A 27,122-nucleotide genomic window follows, 5' to 3' on the forward strand; every position below is an offset into this window, starting at 1 on the left:
CATCAGTGTTGCCTTTGATGAATGTGCTGCAACAAAGGTTTTGTTTTCAATTCCCTGCTATGAGAGCGCAGCTGGACTCACAAGTGAAATACAGTGTTCTGCTAACACATGACAAAATACGTTGGTAAGGAACTTTTCTTTTTCCCGAGGGCTTTTTACATCTGGAAATGGTGAAATATGGATTGGGCTCTTATCTTCTTTAAAAAATAAAATAAAATAAAGATGCGATTCTAGTTTGTATTGATTGTACTGTCTCTACAGCTTTGGCAAGTGTGTGATCAATGTTCTTCCTTTATGTTTATTCAAAGCTAAAGTTAGTTTGTATCCTCAGCAGTACTCTCTTACGTTTTTAAAGACATACCTTAGTCAAAGTGATTTAGTCACAAAGTTGACAGTACGTTAATATCACTACAATATTATGCACTGAAAGATCCGCTGTAAATGCAGCTCTCTGAATGCAAACACTTTAATCAAACTGTTACCTTTGTTTAAGATTTTCACTGCATTTTGTGACAGCATAGTCTATACACACACGGCTTTCTGACGCTACCTACAGAGTGCTTCTAAGTTACCAAGAAATGCAGAGTTTTTTTTTCTCTCATACGGCGTTCTGTATCAAACAATGCATTAAATCTACACTCTGGCCCTTTAACAGAGTATACAAGGCACAAGTTGTAAATTTAGCGCTATCTTTTAAAAATGGGGACAGGAAGAAGAATCACTTCATTTGCATTTAAAAAGCCTCACACAAAAATAACATATTCTTGCTTCCACCGAAAAAGGGGCACTTATTACATGCTATAATAATTATTCTGTGAAATATTATTAGCTGAAACTTCACAGACACATCCTGGAGCCACCTAAGACTGATCTTACATGTTGTAAAAAGGGCCATAATAGGTCTGCTTTAATGGTACTTCTGTTAAAGCCATGTTGTTACAGATTGCCTTGTTTATTTCATTAAAATGGACAAATAATTCAAACAGAAGAGGGTTTCAGTCCAAAAACACTGATTTAAAGTGCACATTTCCCACCAATCCTTCACTTGGAGGTCTGTTTATTCATCTTTCAAACATAGTGTCTCTCTTTTCTTGCTTTGCGTCAATGTACAATAGATTGTGAAAAGTGGAGCTTGTTTTGAGCAGCTGTGCTGAGCCTTGGCTGCATCTCAGCTGAGGTTTTCCTAATTACCTCCCAAAGGAACGAAACAGGGAGTGAGAGAAAAGAGAGAGAGACGGGTAATGCAGAACAAGTAGCCTTATGTGGTATTTGCTCTCTATCTCTCACCTGATCTAGATCAGCGCTTCTGAATTGGTAGGTCGCCACCCAAAATTGGGCCGTAGGTCTGTTCTGATAGGGCTTATGCGAACGACCACCACAACTCCTCATATAATCATGCAGGAGTCAGGAGAGCGAAACAAATGAGGTGTATACATGTATTTAATGGTACTGGCACAATGTAAAATATGAGTCCTGGAGCAAAAAAACACTGATCTGGATGGCGCTCTCTTCAGTAAAGTGCTCTTAAAAAATGAATGGACACGTTGCTTTTACAGGAGCCAGATACTTAATGCATGATAGCGTGAAACAAAAATCTGCCTTTCAACAAGACCAGGGCCTGTTAGCTCTTAATAATGATGACTTTAAGAAGGCGAACACTGAAACTGCATTAGTTGCTATATGTTCTGTTCGCATGACATGTTCCGCTTTCTGTACATCTCTGCTTTCACAAGCTCTGTGCTATGAAACTATTGGAGAGTCACACGAACACAGGAAATCAAACAAGGGTGTGCAGTAAACAGCCATTCTGCTGGCATCTCTTCATCATGCAACTTCTTTCATGAACCTTTAATTGGATTTATTATTAACGAATCATGTGAATAAGTTATCAATAGATTATTAAATAACAGCACTAATTCATTAAGTAGTCTAGGTCTCCAGGAAGCAAATTATTTAGATTAGCGTATTGAATCTTCCACCAAGGGCAGCAAGCCAAAATATGTAAACAGCGCTGTCTAAATGGTGAAAAAGAAAGATTAAAAATTAATAATAATTATAAATACAGTACATTCATTTCATTAATAATGAAAAGTTCACACAGCAAGTGAATACGTTGATGTTATATATAAAAATAGCAATATTTATATTATTTATACTGTATACACAGACACACACGTGCGCGCACACACATACAGCTGAAGTCAGTATTATTAGCCCTCTCAATTATTAGCTCCCCTGTAAATTTTCCCCCAATTTCTGCTTAATGGTTTACTAGGCGAGTTAGGGTAATATGGCAAGTCAGTGTATAACAATGATTTGTTCGGCAGACACTCAGAAAAAATATTGGTTAGGGTGGCTAATAATATTGACAGATTAATTAGATGAATGCATTTACTATAAGAGGAGCATGGTGGCACAGTGGGTAGTAAGGTTGCCTCACAGCAAGAAGGTCCGTTGTTTGAACCCCAGTTGGGTCAGTAGGCATTTCTGTGTGGAGTGTGCATGCTCTCCTCGTGTTGGCGTGGGTTTCCTCCGGGTGTTCTGGTTTCCCCAACATTCCAAAGACATGCACTTTAGTTGAATTGAGTAAGCTAAATTGGCCGTAGTGTATGTTTGCATATAAAACATATGCTGGATAAGTTGGCGGTTCATTCCGCTGTGGCAACCTCTGATTAATAAAAGGACTAAGCAGAAAAGAAATTTAATTAATTAATGAATGAATGGTAACAACAATATATTGTATAGCCGTTTCTGCTAAATGACTAAATGTAAATACATATTTGACAATATATTTAATTTTATAAAATTTTAATTGATAGTTATTACAGAAAATCTATAAAAAAATATTATAATAAGTAACATCAAGGGGCTATCTGAAATAATGTAAAAAAAAAAAAAAAAAAAAAAAATTCCAATCTCTGTTAAACATATTTGGGAAATATTTTAAAAGAAATTCACAGGAGGGCTAATAATTCTGACTTGAACTGTATATACATACAGCTTATCAGCAATTAGTTTTATACAACAAATATAATAAAATACAATATTGCAAACGTTTTCTAAAATTGTCTCGTGTGAAAAAATGACTGTTTTGTTTGTTAAACGAATGCAAATGTAGTAGTTTGGCTAGTAGTTTATTGGTCTCACTTTACAATAAGATTCATTAGTTAATGATAATTAATGCATTTACTAACATGAAGAAACAATGAACAATACATTTACTACTGTATTTGTTCATGTTAGTAAACGTTAGTTAATGAAAATCAGTAGTTCATTGTTAGTTCATGTTAACATGGTGTATTAACTAATGTTAATAAGCATGGCCTTGTACAGTATGTTAATAATGCATTAGTAAATCTTCAATTATGATTAATAAATGCTGTACAAGTGTTGTTCATGATTAGTTAATGTTAGTAAATGCATTAACTAATGAACCTTATTGTAAAGTGTTACCATTTTATTTATATAGCAACACAATGTTGCCCCAAAGTGCTGAATACAATCATTAATTCATTCTTTTTGGCTTAGTCCCTTTATTAATCAGGGGTTGCCACAGCGGAATGAACTGTCAAATTATCCAGCATATGTTTTATGCAGCTAATGCCATTCCAGACACAACCCAGCACTGGAAAACATCCATACACTCTTGCATTCACACACATACACTACAGCCAGTTTGGTTTATTCAATTCACCTATGTCTTTGGACTGTGGGGGAAACCGAAGCACCCGGAGGAAACCGACGTGAACACTGTGAGAACATGCAAACTCCACAAAGAAATGTCAACTGACCCAGTCAGTGCTTGAATCAGTGACCTTCTTGCTGTGAAGCGACAACACTACCCACTGCACACCATGTAGCACCCCTCAACATTAAAAAGGTTCAGATGCTAAATAACAAAGATGCAATTTCAGAAGGTTTTTAAAAACAAGCAAAGTTGGAGCATGTCTAATGTCAGCTGGAAGCAAGTTTCAGAATTTTGGGGCAATAACAGCGAAAGCCTTATTACTCCCTTTGGGTACACCGCGTCCTTGATACAGAAAGAAAAGACTGATATGATGACCTTAATGACCATACCAGGATTATATACATGTAGGGGTTACATGCATCTGATAAACATGGTGGTGCCAGACCTTTTAAGGACTCAAATTGTAACCTTTTTGTCAAACTTAAATTCTTGACATATTCTTATTAAATGACAACTTATTTACATTATGAGATGCTTATTTAAAATATGAGATGACTTTTTATTTAAAAACAAATGTTACACACACACTGTTGCTGTATGGAGTGCAAAAACTTTGAAACTCGATATATCAAAATCATTCAGAATGAAGATAGAACCTTAAAAATTCCAGGGTGACGAATTGTCCTTGAACGATTCAAAATAAAGCTTACACCATCATAACTGTAATTTACCTCTCTTGTCTGCATGCCTCTATAATATAAGCAATCTCTATTATTATGTCTCTAAACTGTGCATGAATTTTACATCATAAAATAGTATGACAGATCCGAACCCCAAAATATCTGAGGAAATGCACAACAGTTATTGTTTCCATCTGCAGAACCTGCTGTTCACCAGAACTTGCTCATCTATCAACGGGACGCACAGTGTTGGAAAAAGTCATTATGATTATGATGGTAACGATAATGACAATTATAATGTCAATGATCATAATAATGTCAATGACGGTGTGAACAACTTTGATGATGAAGATTACCAAAACAAAAGAGGAACATGTGAAATTAGGGCATGAGTGAAAAAAGAAAACCATTCAAATGATATCCAGGGGCCATCCATGCTCGCATTGTGCCTTTCTCACATGCCGACTGCATTTATGAGTCTGAACTGTTGTTAGAGTGTGTGCGCACCGTTATGGAAAATCTTTTGGCTTTCATTAACATGTTTAACCATGCGTGCAGGCCTCCTCTCTCACACACACTAGGAGTTTTCCACACTCTGTCACAGCAGAGATCAGCACGCAAAGAGTGCAAGCATATGCGATTCAGTCAGGTTTTTCGGCTATAGCACTAACAATAACACCATACATGTGAGAAATATCACTTTTTAATGTGATAATCCCATGTGTCTGGTGCAAATGCTCTTCCTCAAATTGAATTGCATAAAACATTCACTAATTTTCCAAAGTTGAGGTGTTTTTAATCATTTGATTGTTGAGAGTTTGACAGTTGCCATAAAATACAATAAAAACTGAAAAGCAATTCAATGTTATTTTAAATATGCCATATACTCCATTGGTTTAATAAGTTAAATTGTTCTTAGACATCAACATAGTAGGTTTATGACTTCATTAAGTAAAAAAATCTCCAGAAATGGTTTCATAAGCTCTTTTTTTACTCCATTAAACACCCATAGAATCAGAAGGTCCATAATTGACCATATATGGTTTATGTCATGAATAGTAATGAGCTCGCCTCTGACGTGCCACTCCTACAGACGTACACAGAGCATGATGTACGCTGAACACAGACAAATATAAACCAATCACAGTAACGTTAACCTATTTTGATTACCAGATCTGTTGTGGATAAAGGCCAAATTATAATTAAACTTGACAAAGAGAGTAATTAAGATGTATCGTGCTGTATTTTGAAGCTACAGTAAAAAATAACACAGGAAGGAATTAATATCAACCTCTGCATGAACATATGACAGTTGAGCTGAGTGATTTGACATGATTAAGCAGCCTACAAGGGTTTGTTAAAACACACGCATCAAATCTCATAATAAACACTACAAATCAACAAAAGATGTAACTAAACATACCTTATGCCTTTTAAGTATGAAGATGAATAAATATGTAACCTGTAAATCTTGCATTTTGCATCTTAAGGTTAGTTTAAACATGCCTTGTGCTGTCGTTGGGCACAGTAAACATTTGGTGCTTGTGTTTTCAAAACAAAAGTCCCAAATACATAGTAAGTGAAATATACACTTAAAATAAACTAAGAGAAGAAAGTTACTGTAACGCCGGGGAGTGACACCACAACAGAAGGTAGGATCCAATATGCAGGTTTATTCTTTGTCAGGCAAGCAGTGGTCAATACAGGTATGAACAGGTATGTTTGGGCAAATCCAGAGTCGAAGTCAATAAACAGGCAATAGGTCGTAAGGCAGGCGGCTAAACAGGATGACAAGGATAAACAGGGCTAAGAACCAAAACACGGGAAAACAAGACCAGGATAACGCGGCAGGCACTTTTTTCCAGGGGTTTCAGTACAGCGTAACCGCTACTGCGTCATCGGGTGGGCGTGGCCTATCTGTGAATTTGCATAGGTCACGGATCATGCGCAGATTGTGAAAACAGCCGTTTGATTCAGATACCTGTACGTATTGCAGGGGTTTCGTGTCAAATGCCTTTTATATGCAGTACTAAATAGCTGTCCTGATCGCAGGTGTTTCATGTGAAGTCAGTGAATGTTATATTAAACAAATTAACTTAAGATACCTCTCAGATTACATTAATACTGTTATAACTTAAGATACCTGTCCCGATCCCACGGCTTTTGTGCCAAAAACTTTATATATTATATACATTAACATCAGATACCTGTCCTGATCCCAGGTATTTCATGTATGATCACTTTTATATACATTAACATCAGATACCTGTCCTGATCCCAGGGGTTTCATGTATGATCACTTTTATATTATATACAGTAACATCAAATACCTGTCCTGATCCCAGGGGTTTCATGTATGATCACTTTTATATACAGTAACATCAAATACCTGTCCTGATCTCAGGTGTTTCATGTATGATCACTTTTTTATATATTAACATCAAATACCTGTCCTGATCCCAGGGGTTTTATGTATGATCACTTTTATATTATATACAGTAACATCAGATACCTGTCCTGATCCCAGGGGTTTCATGTATGATCACTTTAATATACATTAACATCAGATACCTGTCCTGATCCCAGGGGTTTCATGTATAATCACTTTTATATATATTAACATCAGATACCTTTCCTGATCCCAGGTGTTTCATGTATGATCACTTTTATATTATATACAGTAACATCAAATACCTGTCCTGATCTCAGGTGTTTCATGTATGATCACTTTTTTATATATTAACATCAGATACCTGTCCTGATCCCAGGGGTTTTATGTATGATCACTTTTATATTAGTTAACATCAGATACCTGTCCTGATCCCAGGTGTTTCATGTATGATCACTTTTTTATTATATACATTAACATCAGATACCTGTCCTGATCCCAGGGGTTTCATGTATGATCACTTTTATATATATTAACATCAGATACCTGTCCTGATCCCAGGGGTTTCATGTATGATCACTTTTATATATATTAACATCAAATACCTGTCCTGATCCCAGGTGTTTCATGTATGATCACTTTTATATTATATACAGTAACATCAGATACCTGTCCTGATCCCAGGGGTTTTATGTATGATCACTTTTATATTAGTTAACATCAGATACCTGTCCTGATCCCAGTTGTTTTGTGTATGATGACTTTAAATAAAAATAGAAAATAAATATGAGTTATGTTAATTAACTAAGATCGAGAAAGAAAAATTAACCACGATTTATTACAGAAAATGTGGTATTTATTTGTTTAAACATGACTGAATACCATATTTTAAACTACAAAAACACGGTTAATCTTACCACAACCATTATTATTTGGTTTAAAATGGAAGTACAAAAGCCCAGAGACAGTAAAACGGAGTAAAACGAGGTCAGCCGTTTTTGCTAATGAAATCTTTAAAATATAACATTATAAAAACAAAAAATAACCTGTATGATTGTTTTTTTCCCTCGTTATCCACCGCGGTAGGTTCTTTATCCATAATCATCCTGTTTGAAATGACCGCGCTAAAAAAGAACCTGTACTGCGCATGATCGGTGACCTCTCAGTATTGTTTTTTTTTTTTAAGGGGGCGTTTCCCAAACACCGACCGAGCCACGCCCATTTTACGTCGTGGTAATGAAACCCCTGGAATTTAGTGCATGCCAGGATAACGCGTTGTAATGTCACCAAACAGTAGACAAGACTCGGCAATGTGAAAGAGTGTGTGTGCTGCTTAAATACTGTGTGTAATCAGTCTCTGTAACAGGTTTCAGCTGGTGATGTAATCAGGAAGATGAGTGACTAGGCGTGCGTGATTGGGAGAAGTGCATGTATGAAAATGTAGTCCTGGGGAATGCGGAAGTGAAGTGAATGATGATAGAGGAAACCAGCGATCTCCAGTGAATGATCGCTGGTTATCGTAACATAGCCCCCCCTCTAAAGAGCGGCTTCCAGACGCTCCAAATACAGTTCAGGCGGGAGGTGGAGCGGAGGCGGAACAGGGGGAGGGATGGAGGGCCAGGACCATGCAGCGGGGGCAGGACTGGAGCATGGAGCTGCGGAGGGCCTGGAGCGTGGAGCTGCGGAGGGCCTGGAGCGTGGAGCTGCGGAGGGCCTGGAGCTTGGAGCTGCGGAGGGCCTGGAGCGTGGAGCTGCGGAGGGCCTGGAGCGTGGAGCTGCGGAGGGCCTGGAGCGTGAGGCTGCGACCATTGAGGAAGCTTAGGAGGCGGTGGCCGTTCAGGGAGTTCAGGTGGCGGCGGCCGTTCAGGGAGTTCAGGCGGCGGCGGCCGTTCAGGGAGTTCAGGCGGCGGCGGCCGTTCAGGGAGTTCAGGCGGCGGCGGCCGTTCAGGGAGTTCAGGCGGCGGCGGCGGCCGTTCAGGAAGCTCAGGAGGCGGCGGCCGTTCAGGAAGCTCAGGAGGCGGCGGCCGTTCAGGAAGCTCAGGAGGCGGCGGCCGTTCAGGAAGCTCAGGAGGCGGCGGCCGTTCAGGAAGCTCAGGAGGCGGCGGCCGTTCAGGAAGCTCAGGAGGCGGCGGCCATTCAGGAAGCTCAGGAGGCGGCGGCCGTTCAGGGAGCTCAGGCGGCGGCGGCCGTTCAGGGAGTTCAGGCGGCGGCCGTTCAGGGAGTTCAGGCGGCGGCGGCGGCCATTCAGGAAGCTCAGGCGGCGGCCATTCAGGAAGCTCAGGAGGCGGCGGCCATTCAGGAAGCTCAGGAGGCGGCGGCCATTCAGGAAGCTCAGGAGGCGGCGGCCATTCAGGAAGCTCAGGAGGCGGCGGCCATTCAGGAAGCTCAGGAGGCGGCGGCCATTCAGGAAGCTCAGGAGGCGGCGGCCATTCAGGAAGCTCAGGAGGCGGCGGCCATTCAGGAAGCTCAGGAGGCGGCGGCCATTCAGGAAGCTCAGGAGGCGGCGGCCATTCAGGAAGCTCAGGTAACAGCGTCGACTCTGGCTGCGTGTCCAGCTGTGGCGCTGGCTGTGGTGTAGACTCTGGCTCCGGCGTAGACTCTGGCTGCGGCGTAGACTCTGGCTGCGGCGTAGACTCTGGCTGCGGCGTAGACTCTGGCTGCGGCGTAGACTCTGGCAGCTCTAGAGGATCTGGCAGCTCTAGAGGATCTGGCAGCGCTGGACGGTCTGGCAGCGCTGGAGGATCTGGCAGCGCTGGAGGATCTGGCAGCTCTGGCGGGTCTGGCAGCTCTGGCGGGTCTGGCAGCTCTGGCGGGTCTGGCAGCTCTGGAGGGTCTGGCAGCTCTGGAGGGTCTGGCAGCTCTGGAGGGTCTGGCAGCTCTGGAGGGTCTGGCAGCTCTGGAGGGTCTGGCAGCTCTGGAGGGTCTGGCAGCTCTGGCAGCTCTGGCGGGTCTGGCAGCTCTGGCGGGTCTGGCAGCTCTGGAGGGTCTGGCAGCTCTTGAGGTGTTGGTGGCAGCTCTGGTAGTAACAGCTCTGGTGGTGGCATCAGCTCTTGTAACTCAGGTGGTGGAGGCCATTCTGGTGGCTCAGGTGATGGTATTTCAGGAACTAGAACAGGAACTATGGCAGGAACAGACAAGGAACAGGAAACCATCTTCTGAGCTTGTGCTAGATTAACTCTTACCACATTCTGAGTTGGAGGGCTGGTTGTGACCACTTTGTGAGCTGGAGGACTGGAGTCGGCCATCTTGTGAGCTGGAGGACTGGAGTCGGCCATCTTGTGAGCTGGAGGACTGGAGTCGGCCATCTTGTGAGCTGGAGGACTGGAGTCGGCCATCTTGTGAGCTGGAGGACTGGAGTCGGCCATCTTGTGAGCTGGAGGACTGGAGTCGGCCATCTTGTGAGCTGGAGGACTGGAGTCGGCCATCTTGTGAGCTGAAGGACTGGAGTCGGCCATCTTGTGAGCTGGAGGACTGGAGTCGGCCATCTTGTGAGCTGGAGCAGCCATCTTGTAAGCTGGAGGACTAGATGCGGCCATTTTCTGAGCTGGGTGTGTGGTGGTGGAATGAGCAGCAAGCCCCGTTGCCATCGGGTCTTGCTGTCCTATGCCCCCCCCCAAAAAATATTTAGGGGTGTCCTCCACCTCGCCTACGGTGAAGGGGAACCCACTTATTTGCAATGCCAAGTCTACGTAATGCCTTATTGTCCAGTGGGGCTCATGTAGTGACATACATGAATAAAGGGGCTCAGCTAGACCACCACGAAAAAATATCATAAGGCATAAATCATCCATAGATGTTAAATGAGCCAGAGAGATAAAATCCTCTACATACTCTTCTATTGTTCGGGCTTCCTGACGAAGGCACATAATCTTGATACCCGCTGGATCCATTGTGAGGCCGAGTCTTCTGTAACGCCGGGGAGTGACACCACAACAGAAGGTAGGATCCAATATGCAGGTTTATTCTTTGTCAGGCAAGCAGTGGTCAATACAGGTATGAACAGGTATGTTTGGGCAAATCCAGAGTCGAAGTCAATAAACAGGCAATAGGTCGTAAGGCAGGCGGCTAAACAGGATGACAAGGATAAACAGGGCTAAGAACCAAAACACGGGAAAACAAGACCAGGATAACGCGTTGTAATGTCACCAAACAGTAGACAAGACTCGGCAATGTGAAAGAGTGTGTGTGCTGCTTAAATACTGTGTGTAATCAGTCTCTGTAACAGGTTTCAGCTGGTGATGTAATCAGGAAGATGAGTGACCAGGCGTGCGTGATTGGGAGAAGTGCATGTATGAAAATGTAGTCCTGGGGAATGCGGAAGTGAAGTGAATGATGATAGAGGAAACCAGCGATCTCCAGTGAATGATCGCTGGTTATCGTAACAGTTACTGTTGTATCACTAGAAAATGGCGAGCATATTAATGATCTCAAAGGGTTTTTTTAAATGTCAGAGCTGCATACGAGTTGTACATAATTATTGGCATGGCTGCTCATCAGGTCTGGATAAATGAACTAAAGTAGACACACATGCAAATGAGGAGGGCAGGGCCCATGAGTCTCATCACAGTTAGTTTTGTCTTCTGACTGGCACGTTGTCTACCGGGGTTTTACATTCATCAAATTTACATTAGAATAAGGAAACAGTGGTGTCTAAGGCTCACAATATGCCCATTATACTGATCATCTGTTTATTCTACTATGCCTTGGTATACTCAGATTTTCATTATTGGCCTCCTTTAAAGTGAAAGTGTTTTCAATAAGTTTTGATTTTTAAGTTATCAATGTGAAAATGCATGTTGATTAAAATGACCCTTCAAAAAAATGTAAATGCTGATTTACTGCTCTATTATAATTAGTTATTATTGGTGAACAATCATTAATAAGGGTTTGTATACATCAATGCTGAAAAAAAGTTTCACACTTTTGGACATTGTGATATATAATAACAGCGTTTTTCTAAAAATAAAATCTTTTTAATAATAAAGTCTTGAAATTTTGTCAATTTAATGTGTCTTAACACTTATTTCACAATTGAATATATTGACAAACCAATAACTAACACTACTAGCTTGACAAAATTACCAATGAGCTGTTTATTAATAGTTAGTAAGGTAGAAGTTGGGTTTAGGTTTTGGGTAGAATTAGGGAAGCAGAATAAGATCAAACTTTATAACTATTAATGAACAGTTGATAACTTAATAATAGGCAGGTGTTAAGCCAGTAGTTAATTGTTTGAACTGTGGCCTAAACTAAAGTGTTACCAAAACATTATTAATAATCTGAAATGTTTCTTGAGCAGCAAATAAGCAAATTAGAAGAATTTCTGAAAGTCTGAGTGACAATGAGTTATATGACGCTATAAAATCACTAAAATAAATTACCAATCACCATTTTGCACTGTAATTTTTTATCATCATTGGTGAGCAGAAAAGAATTCTCTTGAACTTTGTTAAAAACTGATGCTTTTACTCTTTCAGCATTTTTTTCTTGTTCTCCCTGGAAAAAAGTATACTTGTACAAAAATGTTTGATTTAACTGACAAAAAAAGCTAAGTAATCTACACAGCCAAGGACCCGAGGTAACATAGAGCGATAATAATTTGACTTATGAAAATTAATTCATTCTGTGTATTAGGCTTTACCTCCACACACATTATTTGTTAAAAGTGCTGGGAGCCAACATTAGTAAACGCATACTGACAGCAGAGGTTACCTTGAACGGGCAGGCAGACCTGGTCGCTGTATGTCTTCATTTAACCAAGTATTTGCAGATGCCAAGGAAAAAAAATGAAACATAAAGTGAGAGGGGGAAAAGCGAGAGTGAGAGAGAGAGAGAAAAGTTATTCTCTGTGTCCAGCCCCGTAGGGACAAAGAGGAGCTAATGATCTTGGCCTTGGTGATTGTTGCCTCATTCTGAGAATAGAGCGTATGCAATGTGTGTGTGTGGCACGGGGTGGTCCTCTGAACCCAGATGTTTCATTACCAGTGAGATTACGCTCGGGTTGACCGCTTGTGATGAATGGACCCTACAGCTCTATATATAGCAGAACATAAGCAAAGTGGGCCAGTCAGTCATGAAAGTGTATGCACACAAAGAAGCGTTCTCTAATACCTGTATGGTAAAGAAATCAAATGGAAAAGATAGAGCTTTGTTTTCTCCATAACGATCTCATAAGGGCAAATACATCCTTCTTACAATGTTAAGCAGAGCTGCGCACAATACCAAATGTTATGTGCTCTCAGGGGAAAAAGCAACATTAAAATGCAGAACAACTGCCTTTTTGCTTACTCTGAAATGCATATTTTACACAAAAATGGAAAATGCTACTTATAGTTGAGATCAAATCAGTGAACAACGTACATTTTTCCAAACTTCAAAGTCACTAACATTAAAGAGCCCCTGTTATGAGTTTTTGAAAATGACCTTCCATACAGTGTGCAACAAAGCTCTAAGCGAATGAAAACATCCAGCTGATGTTTAAATCTGAAAGTGCACCATGCTTAAAAATATAGATTTTTTAAAAAAAAGATTAGACTCAGTCATTTAAATGATTCGTTGTCCTTCTGGATCTTTTGCCTGTTCATATCGACGTTGACACGAAACAATACCAAATATAAAACGCTGGATCCGGTAAAACGTATATGTGCCTTTCCCTTCAAAAACTAGCAGAGTGTGGGTGTGTCTGGGACTGATCATGACTGAAGATGAGTGAACATTAATGTGCGAACGTTCTGGTGATTAATTCATTAATCTACCCTGCAATGAGGAATTTGTTGGCTGTTTGTTCAAGGAAGGATCAGAAAAGACTATTGATGTATGGGACTTTGTCAGAGCTTGACAGGAGCTTGACAGTACACAGTTCATGGCTCATAGTTCATGGCCATTTCACAAGTGAAACTAAGTGCGATTAAAATGGTTGCCTCTTTGTTTCCTCTAGCATGCAAAATATGTATTAAATTGTGTTTTGTTACTTCTAATCGCTCCACACGGCTTCTACTGTATCTGGTTAACTCTTTATGTTCACATATCAAGGTCTAAAGCCACATTGATATGTGATTCTTGCCACTTCCTTTATGGATTTAAATACGTTTGTGAGCATGCCATCCTTTGCTGTTTTGCTGTTTGTCATTAGTCGTTGGGATAATTAGGTAAAAATAAATGCGTATTATAAGACAATTCAAGTGTTTTTTTAAACCTGTGTGCATATCAGCCTATTGTTGGAGACCCATAAAACCAAAATATGACATTTTATAATGCATAATAGGGGCTCTTTAAATAGGAGTAACATTTATTTTTTAATTCTGAATCACTATGTAGAAATTTGATTGACAGAGTTAAAACAAAAAACACAGACCAAAATTCCAGAACATTTTCAGATTCCACCCAGTTATTGGTATTAATCTGGCACCTGGTATTGATTTCCTTAATTTATCTGACCAACCTTGTGGACACTTTTTACATTTCCAGCTTTTTTTCAGCAGCAAAATCCATCATAGTCGGGCAAACTTAGAGCACAATGAATGGGAGAGTACAACAAATATATAATAGTTTTTAAAACTTTTAGAAAAGGGGGGGGGGGGGGGGTATATATATTATATATATATATATGGTATATATTACCATAGGCTAGTATATTGTATACCATAGGCTAGTATATAGTATATGGTATATATATTACCATAGGCTAGTGGTTAAATTACCACAGCAACTACTGAATTAATAAAACAAATTATGTCAAGTACTTTACTATAGCATGGTTCATTAGTTTATTAGGTAAATTAGTACTTGTGCCAGTGAACTTTACAAAAATGTTAATAATAGTTAATAATATAGATTATGTAAGTAGATTTGCTATGTGTAAGTTTATATAGTTTACAGAGTTTTATACAGTGTACTGACTCTGACAAGTGTGTCTTGTTATGTGATAGTTAAATACATTTTAAATAAACTGCAAACAAAAAATATGTAAACTTATTTTTTTCTCAGATTCTTTCTGGAAACTCTTAGTTACATAGCTGTCTGATGGCTCATTATGCAGGTCTTTGTCTTCTCAGGTGTGACTCACTGCATAGGGATGATAGTTCACGCCTTCTCGCATAGACCAGTTTTACTCAGAAAGTGACTTGGACATTGTAATTCATTATATTGTTTTCTGTGAGCAAGTAAACAAGATGATTCTCACATAATTTTGAAGCAAAAACACTAGGCTACAAGATCCAGTTCTTAAAAGTCTTGTGAACAAACATTCTCTGTGTGTTTCACGGCCTTGTTTCAGTGACTTTTAGTGAATTTTTTTTTCACTAACCACGCATAAACGTTTCTTTCTCAAAAACACAAGCACATACAAACATTCTGTTAGGTATTATTTTAGCCCAGCTTGTGCTGTTTACAGAGTTTTCACACTTTAGCCATTAATATCTTTTTATGATACTGAAAACAACACAAATGTCAGTGCATGTCAAAACTTCTCCAGAGCCCCAAAACACCCTCAGACCTCAGAGGGTTAATAAATGTACATACATTTTGTTTAAATTATTAAACACTTAAAAGCATTTAAGATGCCTGCTTAGCACATCATAGCTATTTTGTGAAAAGGGACAGTTTTACTGGAAACCAAATTTTCTAGTTTACACCAACTTTGCCAGGTGGTGACCTGTTTAACCCTCCAACAGCAAGTTGTCCAGATAAATGCCAAAAAATGACCCATTCAGTTATGGCAAGACAAGTTTGTTGTTCCAAATCTAAATGTTACTTTAGTACAAATGCAGGAGAGTCTCAGTGGTCAATCCATTTGTTCAACAACTGCTGCAAGTGCCCTCCAGCTTAGCTCTGAACAAGGTAAGGATGTGGCTCAGCACACATCGTCTCAAAGTTTAAATAATTTGAGCTGAAAGCCTTGTGTCTGCAGTGAACAAACCTCTCATCAGCAGGAAGAATCAAAAGACTAAACTAACAATGTTGTGTGGACAGGGAACAGCTCCGAAGTGTACTGATGACAGCAAGTTAGAATTATTTTGATCCGATGGGAACATTATGTTCATCGTCAAACTGTGGAAAGATTTAACCAAAAGTGCATGAAAAGGAGGAGAAGGAAGTATCACAGATTCACGTCTGGTTTCTGCAACAGAAGGCAGAATTAATGCAAATGTACACTCACTGGTCACTTTATTAGGTACACCTATCCAACTGCTTGTTAACACAGATTTCTAATCAGCCTATTACATGCCAGCAATTTAATGCATATAGGCATGTACAGTAGACATGGTCAGAACGATCTGCTGCTTATCAAACTGGGCATCAGAATGGAGAAGAAATGTGATTTAAGTGACTTAGAACGTGGCAAGGTTGTTGGTGCCAGAAGCTCCGATTTGAGCATTTCAGAAACTACTGATTTGCTGGGATTTTCACACACAACTATCTTTAGGGTTTCCAGAAAATGGTCAAAAAAAAGAGAAAATATTCAGTGAGCGGCAGTTCTGTGGGCACAAATGCTTTGTTGAGGCCAGAGGTCAGAGTTTAATGGCCAGACTGGTTCCATCTGATAGAAAGGCAACAGCAACTCAAATAACTACTTGTTACAAGTGGGGTATGCAGAAGAGCATTTCTGAATGCACAACACATGTCCAAGCTTGAGGTGGATGGGTTACAGCAGCAGAAGACCACACCGGGTGCCACTTCTGTCAGCTAAGAACTTGAAACTGAGGCCACAATTCAAACAGGCTCACCAAAATTGGAAAATAGAAGACTGGAAAATTGTTGCCTGGTCTGATTAGTCTCGATTTCTGCTGCGACATTCAGATGGTAGGGTTAGAATTTGGCATCAACAACATGAAAGCATGGATCCATCCTGCCTTGTATCAATGGTTCAGGCTGGTGGTGTAATGATGTGGGGGATATTTTCCTGGCACACTTTCGGGCCTATTTATACCAATTGAGCATCGTGTCAAAGCCACAGCCTACCTGAGTATTATTGCTGACCATGTCCATCCCTTTATGATCACAGTCTTCTGATGGCTACTTCCAGCAGGATAATATGCCATAAAGCACAAACCATCTCAGACAGGTTTCTTAAACATGACAGTGAGTTCACTGTTTTCAAATGGCCTATACAGTGACCATAGCACTAGAGCACTTTTGGGATGTGGTGGAACGGGAGATTCGCATCATGGATGTGCAGCCCACAAATTTGTGTGATGCTATCATGTCAATATGGACCAAAATCTCTAAAGGAATATTTCCAGTACCTTGTTGAATTTTTGCCACAAAGAATTAAAGCAGTTCTGATAGCAAAAGAGGGTCCAACCTGGTATTAATAAGGTGTACCTAATAAAGTGGCCGATGAGTGTATATCTGAATCTCATTTCTTCTCTATATGATGATATGATATGATGGTATTGGTTTTTCACTTGAAATTGGTTCTCGGCCTCTGACCTATCCAAATTTACACACACATTTTGAGTAAATAGTGACAGCACACACAAACACACCCTGTTGGCATACACCAAGAGCAGTGAGCAGCTATTGATTCTGAGAGTAGGGTTCATTCACTCCACTCACCTTCAAATCCTGTCAGGAACCTGGAATGAAATGGAACCTGCAACCCTTGTTTAAGTCCAACTCCCTAACCACTGGGTCACAAGTGCCCCATGAAGTGTTATGCAATGTAATATAATATAAATTACAATCTAGCTATATTCATAAGACGTTATTTCATTTTATCAAACAAATTGAATTAATACAGACTACTTTTTTACTGCCAGATGGTGCAGTTACAGCCTGTACCAGTGTGGGCTAAATGGGCCATATTAATTTGCCATACCTTGAGCCCTTGGCAGTTCTAAGTTAGAATGAACTACAAACCGAACCAGACTTTACGCCGCAAGACAAAAGTCTGTCTACGCAACAGTTCTCTTTTATAAACAGCCTTATGATGCCTTGAATGGGTAGAACAATGGTCTCCTCACCTGGATGCCTTACTATATGTCAGCTGAATGATAACGGCTTTCAGTCAGGGTAGTAGGAAACACACACAGCCATCACTCATGAGTCCTCATATCAGAGCACAAGAAGTGTCCAGCTGCAGGTCTCTCTGTGTGTGAAGACTGGCAACTCTCTCAGCTCGTCTTTAATCTCTAGAATAGAGAAAGAGAGAGAGGGAGTGAGTTAGTGAAAGAGCGCTTTATGGATCCTTTCAATGGCCCCGCTGTCCTGACCAAACACACGCGATGCCCCTGCTATTACTGTTATGATGTACAGCTGTCAGACGCACCGCTAAATCACTTTAGCCCGGAGCCACAGATACAGTACACAACAGCACATCCATGCACAATAATAAGTGGCTAATGATGTCTCCTTTATTTATCTTGCGGCTTTCATTACAGGAACTGACATCTGGCAAAGTGGTAGAGCAGCAGTCCGAATGAAAGAAGTTTTCTGTGGCCATGGCAACAGCTACTGGCAAAGCGAGCAAAAAAAAAAAAAAAAAAGGCATCAAAGGATGAAACATCAAGGAAGTTCATGCACATTCTGGCTTGTGTAGCAACAGTTTCGGCCCCGTTCACAGCATCCTCATCTAACAGACCTTATAATGATCTGCAATGAAGTGGAAAGGACGCTGGGACAATTTGGGTTTTTACTGTGAGCAATGACACACGGGAGGAATGTGAAAGAGATATCGAGCAGGCAAATCACCTCTTGTTAATAACCCTGGGTAGGGTCTTATGCCTCGACACGGTGGCTGGCTGGTGTTAATCAGTTAAGTGCACTGTTACCCTCCGGGCCCTTCCGATGGACCTCATCAAGCTCATTCAAACACCCTGACATGGCACTGGTCCATTTGGATCCATCTCAGACCTAGAACAAAATCATTCAATGGACTTTTGGACATCTGAGAGTCAGGCCAGAGAGGCTGAGGAGCCAATCAATGACCACGCGAAAAACCTTGGCAGAAAACAGCTATTCATTTAGTGTCTCGCCAGATCTGCTTTGTTATTACTGACGGAAATAGGGAAAGCTTTTCAGTAATACACAATGTGTTCACTTTAGATTTGCTTGTGTTATTTATACTTAATAGAAAGAAATATATGGAGAAAATAGAGCTGGAGCACAACATTTATTTACACAGTCTATATAATCATCTCAGTTCCACAGCACATGCATTTAACACTAAAGCTGCATCAACTCATTTTTCCATGGCAGGTCCATAGGCAGGGCGGGATTCGGGTGGTTCGAAAAACCCACCCCACACTGACAAAGTCCAGAATTTGGCACCTACATGAGCTCCTTTCCCTCATTTTTGAGAAGATGACATCATAAATTGTGAAAATAACCAATAGAAGAAGGCTTTAAGACAGACTTAATTTTCATTTATTAATTTTCAACCACTTTTCCGAGGCCGGGTTGCGTGGGCAGCAGTCTTAGCAGAGAACCCCAGACTTCCCTCCCCCCAGACATTTCTTCCAGCTTCTCCGGGGGGATCTCAAGGTGTTCCCAGGCCAGCCAAGAGACCTAGTCCTTCCATTATGTCCTGGGTCTTTCCAGGGGTCTCCTCCCAGTGGGACATGCCTGGAACACCGCCCTAGGAAGGAGTCCAGGAGGCATCGGGAAAGATGCCGAGAAGCAGCGGCTCTACTCTGAGCTCCACCTGGGTGACAAAGCTCCTCACCTAATCTATAAGGATGTGCCCTGCCACCCTGCGAAGAAAACTCATTTCGGCCACTTGTATCCGAGATCTTGTCCTTTCTGTCAATCTTGTCCTTTCTGTCATGACCCAAAGCTTATGATCATAGGTAAGAGTAGGAACGCAGATTAAACAGTAAATCGAGAGCTTTGCTTTTCTGCTCAGCTCCTTCTTCACCACTATGGACCGGTACATTGACCGCGTTACTGCTGCTACCTCACCGATCCGCCTGTCAATATAACGTTTCATCCTTTCCTCACCCGTGAACAAAACCCCAAGATACTTGAACTCCTTGACCTGGGGTAAAGACTTTCCTTCAACCTGGAGATGGCAAAAAAGCTTTTTTCCGGTGGAGCAGCATGGCCTCAGTTGCTGATTCCTATCCAAACCCGCATCACACTCGGCAACAAACCACCCCAGTACATGCTAAAGGTCCATGTTCGATGAAGACAACAGAACATCTTCAGCCAATAACAGAGATGAGATCCTGTGGTCCCCGAACCAGACCCCCTTCAGCATAAAGCTGTGCTTTGAAATTCTGTCCATTTATGAATGTTTGAAATTCTGGAGCCAGATTTAAATTATAATTACTCAAATTTACAAATTCTGACTGAGCAAATGAGCTGGCTAGTGTGTTATTTATCTACAGGCTACAGTTTTTAATATGGTTTTTAGTTGGTTTTTAATAAGTTTTAACAGTTTTTTAAAGTCCTATTTTATTTAATTTTTTAATAATGGATGAAAATAAATTTGTATTTAATTTTTTGTCCTTTTGTATTATTTTATTTTATTTCTTCTTTATTTAAAATTCTAATATCATAACATTATTTATAAAATAGTAATAACTTACAGTTTAAACACACACTTCTAAATAAATACTTTGTGGTAAAATAGTATGGTAAACACTATCATAAAATTGTAGGAAATATTTTTGTTGCAATAAAAAGTGTGGTTATGATCACCATCTGACAAGTTAATGCAGCAAAGATTAGAATTTCACTAAAATGCAGTATTTGAACCTCATAATTTAATAGAAATTGAGGAAAATAACAGCAAAAAGCTCAACTTTTGGAAAAAAAAAAAAAAAAAGAACCACACCTTTCTATAGGCTGGTGACAGGCCTGCATGGTGCACAAATAATTAGGTTTTTCATCAATATTTAATTTTTTATTACACACAAACACATTTACTTTATTGTAAGATGAATGGCAAAATTTCTCTGGCCCAGATCTGGCCCACGCAACAAGCTTTTGTTTGGCCAACGTGCCACAGTGAATTATGGTACATGATTAGACCAAGTCTGGCTTCCATACAAGGACCAAACATGGACCATATTTGGGCCAAGTGTCAGCCAAGTTAATAACCCATAATTGGGTTTGAACTGGTCCAGATATGTTGGTGTGTCATGATCGCAATGAATTTGATAAACCCATGTAGCATTTTGCTTTATGGAATAGCTTTTTCTCAAAGCGACCCGAGTGGTAGAATTGTTTTCTTTACTCAAAAATAATTTAAATATAATTCAAAAGTGGGTCAAGATAGGCCAAACTTATGTGGCCCAAATTAAAAAAAATACTACATTTGATATCTGGCCCAAGTATTTTGTGCTGCCTTAAAGACGTTGCCACCTTTGCGAAACCCAGGCCATGTTTGGCCCACATGCTGTATGCTTATTTTTTGCTATCTGGGATAAATCCTTACTGTACATATGCAAAGCATCAGGGTCAAACTTAAATGGCAGGAAAATACTACAGAAATTCTAATTTTTCATAAATAACAATGCCATAATTTTTTCATCCATGGAAAGAAACAAGATCCAACACTTTCATCGTCAGAATTTCAATTTCACATCTGAATAGAACCTTTGCTCATTATTTGCTAATTAATCTTCACAGTTTCCTCTTGTAAAGTTACCTGTGAGCTGTATTTTACACTGAGAGAGAAAAAGAGAGAGAGAAGATGAGAGCTGCACTCTTCTTAATTAGTAAGGAAGTTAGCACGTAATTTTGATAGAGTTTCTTACCTTGGAATATCTTACATCATCACTTTGGGGAAGCAGCATTGTTAAACTAATATGTCTCTGCATTGTATGTGACCTTTGCATTGCAATGCATAGTTCCAAGAGCTCACTCATTTTTCTTAGTTTTATCTCTTGCTAACTAATGTGTGGGAAATAAGATAACAACGTATTATGCAAAGTTAAATGTAGCAACATATAAGACAAATTTTCATAAAATCATGACCCTCGTTAAGTATTAAAAGTGTGAATAAGCTTATTAATAAACATTGTTTACAGTATTTATTTGAAGCTTTAATTTGTGTATTTAAGATGTTTATGCATATCTAGAGTCTTTTAGACTATAGTGTTAGTGCACATCAATGTAAATATCTATTCCCCACAGCCCTATTTTTATTTGTGTAAAAATCAATATGCTGTTTAACCTGATTAATGTATGATCAGAAAAATGATCATCAAATCAGACAAAAGTTGGGTCAGTATGGAAACTCAAATAAAAAAAGAAAGCAGCGATTTCTAAATTTACTTTAACTTGTATTTCACTGCAGACAATACAACAAACATTTACTTTATTCCTCATAATTTTTATAGTTTCAAAATAAACACGTATTCTTGCAACACATTTAAAAAAGTTGAAAAAGTAAAGCATTTTGAACATTGTAAACATGGTAATGTTGTCATTCATTTTCACAACACATAAAAGACATTAAGGGACACCAAGAGATGAAGTGTTTCAGGTGTAATTTCCCATAAACAGTCCCAATCTTTCTGCAAACAAGTCTTAGAGTGGGCAGCAATGTGGGGTCTTTCTCGTCGCATTTGGGCTTCAAATTGCGCCACACATTCTCTCTCTTGAATCATGCAACCAAAATGTGGTCCAAAATTCTCTATGCACTTTTCAGCGTTAACGGTGCCATCACAGAAATGCAAATTACCTTCGCCAAGGGCACTGACACAGCTCCATACCATGACAGACCCTGGCTTTTGGACTTGTTACTGGTAATGGTCTGAATGATCCCTTTTCTTCTTTGGTCAGAATAGCACATCTGGACACTGTCAACATAGGGCTTTCTTTTGGCACAGTATAGTTTGTACTGGCATTTGTGGATGTAACTACTTAATGAGGTAATTAACAAAGGTTTGGAAAAGTTGTCTTGAACCCATGTGGTGATATCTTTTATAAATGAATGATAATTCTGGCGAACCTCTACCCATCTTTGCTCTTAAAAGACTAGACTTAATTCTTTTGTGTTCATTTTGTCTGCAAAAAATACAAGTCAAAGTAAACTTGGAAATCACTACTCTCTTTTTTTTTGTACTTTCCTGTGCTACTGCAAATAACACATCATATATATATATATATATATATATATATATATATATATATATATATATATATATATATATATATATATATATATATACTACCTGCCATTACTTTAAATATTTGTTAAATTTAGCAATTCCAGAGTGAAATTTGTTTCTACACCCTTTTCCCCTAGTCCAATTTGAATATACACACTAAAAAGCTACAGTGTGCAATATCTTACACTGAAGGACGCCGACAGCATCAGTGCCTCTTCCTGGCATGCAGATTCAATAACATTAGTTCTCTGTCATTTCCCCAGTCGAGCCTGCTGTCAGAGGTGATTGATTGGCAGTTAAATCGCAATGTATGCATGTGTGAGCTGTAGGTTCTGCGTTATATACCATTTTGTATGCCAATGTAATCTTTTGAAAGCACCATCTGTAAATGTACCAGACAATTCTGCAGATATATGTGACTTCAGGACAGCAAAAAAAACACACGCAAATAAATTAAAAAACAAAGCTACCGCATAGTCACAAGTATGCGGATGATAAGAATAGTTCTTCACCAAAAGGGCATTGTGTCTGTAGAAATGAGGCTAAATCGCTTGTGAGGAGGATCGAGCTCTTGAGAGAAATTTTCTGTAATATCATAAGGCTTTGGAAAAGGGCAGCGTGTTCTGTCCATTGACTATGTGCTCTTGGATATCTGTGATAAACTGCTATAACCTCTACGAGCTGTTTCCAAATACAGCACTAAACTGCTACTACATGACCTTTTCCTGAAGGCCGAACATCAAATCTGTAGATACAAGGAGGCCATTATTACACTAATAATGTGCCTCGGAAACAGAAAGCTCACCCTCGATTTACTGCTTCCTCCCCTGGGATCAAACAAATGATCTGTGTTTATTTATCTGTCTGACACTTGTTGAAAAAGATCAAAGATTAGATGGAACCCAATGAATTTTAAGAGATTTCCAAGAGGCTTTAAAGTGATAATTTGCACAGAAATGAACAATCTGCTAGCATTTACCTCACTCTTGACTTCTTGTAATTAGTTTGAGTTTCTTTCTTCTGTTGAACACAAAATATATTTCGAAGAAATCTGAAAACCTGTAACCATTGACATCCAGAGTATTTGTTTTTCCTACTATGTCAATGGCTACCTGTTTTCAACTTTTTTTGAAAATATCTTCTGTTATGTAGAAAAAAATCTGGTTTGGAACGAGTTAAGGGTGAGTAAATGATGCTATAATTTTTTTTTTTGGGTAAACTATCCCTTTAACAAAATTACAATACACTTTTTCGCCATCAGTCTTATGGGACACAACTGCTTTATATGATCAACACCAGATTTAATTTAGTTTTTTATTTGCAGGCAAATCCAAAGTCGGGGTCATTAAAGAGGCAAACAGTCAGCAAGGTATCAAAACGAAAAAACAAAGCAGAGATCAAACACAGAAGGACAAGACCAGCAAAACACGTTGTAGTGTTCACAAAGACAAGGGCTACGTGCGAAACCATCTACTACTCAGTAGGTACTGCATTTAAATGTAAAGTACTACTCTGCCATTAGAAAGTATGTTCTATATAGTATGAATGTAAAAAGTATCAATGGAATTCGAACGTACTACATCCGACATTTTGTAGTTGCAAAAAATTTACCTCATTGGGACATTGTAATCTTATCAGTTTTTATTTGTAAAAAAAGTCTATTTTGCAAAAAGAATCCAAGACTTGGAATAAACTGCTCAGTTAGTAAAAGTTTATTTTTTATTTATTTGTTATTGTTTTGAAGTGTCACTTTTTAGGGTAAAAAAAATTTCAATGAAGAGACAGAAATCATATTTCATTTAAAAATCTATTTGTGTCCTAAACTGCAAGTAAAAAATGCCTCTCTTACTTTTCTTGTTTCTAGTCCAAATATCTAAAAATTCCTAAATCAGCAAGCATTTTCCTGACAAGGAAATATTATATAATATAATATATCAAATAATATATTATCTTGTCTTCAGAAATAATACGATTAAGAGAGTTTTTCCTTAAAACAAACTAAATAATCTGCCAATGGGCTGAGCAAAATAATCTTGTTTTCACCTTGAAATTAGTTTGTTTTTCTTACCCTATTGGCAGATCTGTATATATATATTAGCTTGTTTTAAGGAAAAACTCTCATAATTTTGACGTATTATTTCTAAATACAAGACATTATTTTTTTGCTCGTCAAAAAAAAAAAATGATTGACTTAAGAATTTTTAGATATTTGGATTAGAAATTAGACAAAACACCAAGTAAAAAAACATTTTGCAGTGTATGGGGTTGGAAGGAGTCAGAGATATAAAGGCTTTCAGAAAAACATACTCGAAAATACTACAGAAATGTACTGATACCTCCATTACAGACAAACAAGTTACAAGCCAACAATTCCAGTATCATTTGATTAGAAGTCTTAGAGAATGTGATTGTAATGTGATTAACAGTACTTAGGTATTTTATTACATTAGTATGTATTCATTTAAATGTTTAGGCTCAAAGATGCACTTGTTCTTAACACCTAAGAGATGCCAATGAAAACAAAACAGCTGATTAGTGAGTCATGTCTATTTTCTAAAATAGAAATAAAAACACCTTAATGTTCCAATAAATCTTGGCTGACACATAAACCTCTTTAAATGTCTAAAAACACTCAAGTCTTAATCAGTTAATCTCAAATGCATTAAAAATCAATAAATACAACAATATTCTTCAAAAAGTAATATAAAAAAGAATATATTGGGTAATCCAAATATTATTCAGTAAAACTCAAAGCCATATCAAGTCAAGTCACTTTTGTTTCTACAGTGCAAATACAAATACAGATCATTTTAAAGCAGTTTCACAAAAATAAACATAAAAATAGCTGAACAATTATGCAAACTCAACAATGGATATGATACAATAGTCTAATGTAGTGTATGTTAGTTTGGAAAAACTGCGTGGAGTTCCTTGAAGCAGTTCCACAACAGGCAGCATTGTTCATCTATGAAAGTTCAGTAAGTCAGTTCAGCGATGATTCAAATCTGTTCAACTCAGTTGTCCATGTTAGAAGATGTGTTTCAGATGTAAAACTTTACAGTAGTCCCATCATTCAGCTTAATTTGGTTCAAGTCCCTCATCTCACTTAATATGCTTCTATGATTTTGCAACTTGCAGATGATGCACTTACATTCACAATAATGACCTTCCTCGTTAGTTCACAATAAGTAGCTTCCTTTACCAGTTTGAATGTGTGAGGGCAAAACATACAAGACATATTACTTTCAATATCATGCAGATGTCAATATCACTTCTTCTGGAGCAAAAATAAACTGATGCAGAAAAAGTGAGGTGCCATGCAAGGCCTTGCAGAGTAAAGAATTAAAATACTTAATTTAACAAATGCGGCCAAGTAGAGAGTAAAGGTATGAAGGTTTAAAAGTTTTTGTGTACATTTTTCTGTATATTCATTATGCTACGCATAAACTGAAAACTTCCGCTCTGAGTCTGATGCGTATTAATTAATCCCATTTTCTCTCTTCCTAATAAAAGGAAGAAAGTTTTGCATCTATCCGATTCTTATTGGATGGCGCAGAGAGAGAGAGAGAGAGAGAGAGAGAGAGAGAGAGAGAGAGAAAAAAAGTTCCACCTCCTTATCAAAGAGCTGCAGGATTATGCCAAGAGATCTGATGTTTATTTCAAGATGTCAGTGGCTCAGATTGATACTGTTCTGGAATAATCTGCCAAACTACATTCCATATATTATGAAAGTGCTCTGTGCTGCGAGATAAAGTCTGACGGCATTCTGGATTAAGCTTTCACATATACACTTGCAGAAAATCGAATTTGATATGAATTTGACTCTCTTTTTTTGACAGTGTAAATGTGATTGAAACAATGTGAGATTGTATTTAATAAAAAAAGCTGCTGATGTGTGATTACAAAGTGGAAAAAAACACTTAAGTTATTAACTACATTGTATTTTTATTTTTCCCTATTTATTTATGCTTTTGAATTGCATTAAGGTCCCTTGATCTTTCTTCTGACAACTTTTAACCTTTAAATGTTTAAAAAAAGACTTTTACTAACATTAATAATAGTTTAAAGTGATACACTGTCTGTGTTGGTGTTGTATATTACATTATAAAATCTTTGTAATAAACTATTCAGTACATTTTGTGTCGTTTTACAGTCTTATTTCTTTCTTATATTATTTCTTACACATTATATTATTTCAAACTACTAACATGTATATAAAAGACATTTTGTTAAACTGTACAGTTGAATTTTAAACATCAAAGGTGGACAGGGCAGATCCACAATGCAATTTACATCAGTAAACA

At 38.7% G+C, this 27,122-nt stretch overlaps 1 long non-coding RNA gene across 1 annotated transcript in view; it reads right to left on the reverse strand.

Moving 5' to 3' along the window:
* LOC141375626 (uncharacterized) overlaps window positions 1–27,122 on the reverse strand; it is a 382,930-nt gene that overhangs the window by 152,089 nt on the left and 203,719 nt on the right. The window contains exon 3 of the long non-coding RNA XR_012384304.1: window positions 17,722–17,889. This is a non-coding gene — a long non-coding RNA (uncharacterized lncRNA). The remainder of the gene's footprint in view (window positions 1–17,721; window positions 17,890–27,122) is intronic.

This window comes from Danio rerio, chromosome 8, assembly GCF_049306965.1.
Source record: "Danio rerio strain Tuebingen ecotype United States chromosome 8, GRCz12tu, whole genome shotgun sequence".
Classification (NCBI taxonomy): Eukaryota; Metazoa; Chordata; class Actinopteri; order Cypriniformes; family Danionidae; genus Danio; species Danio rerio.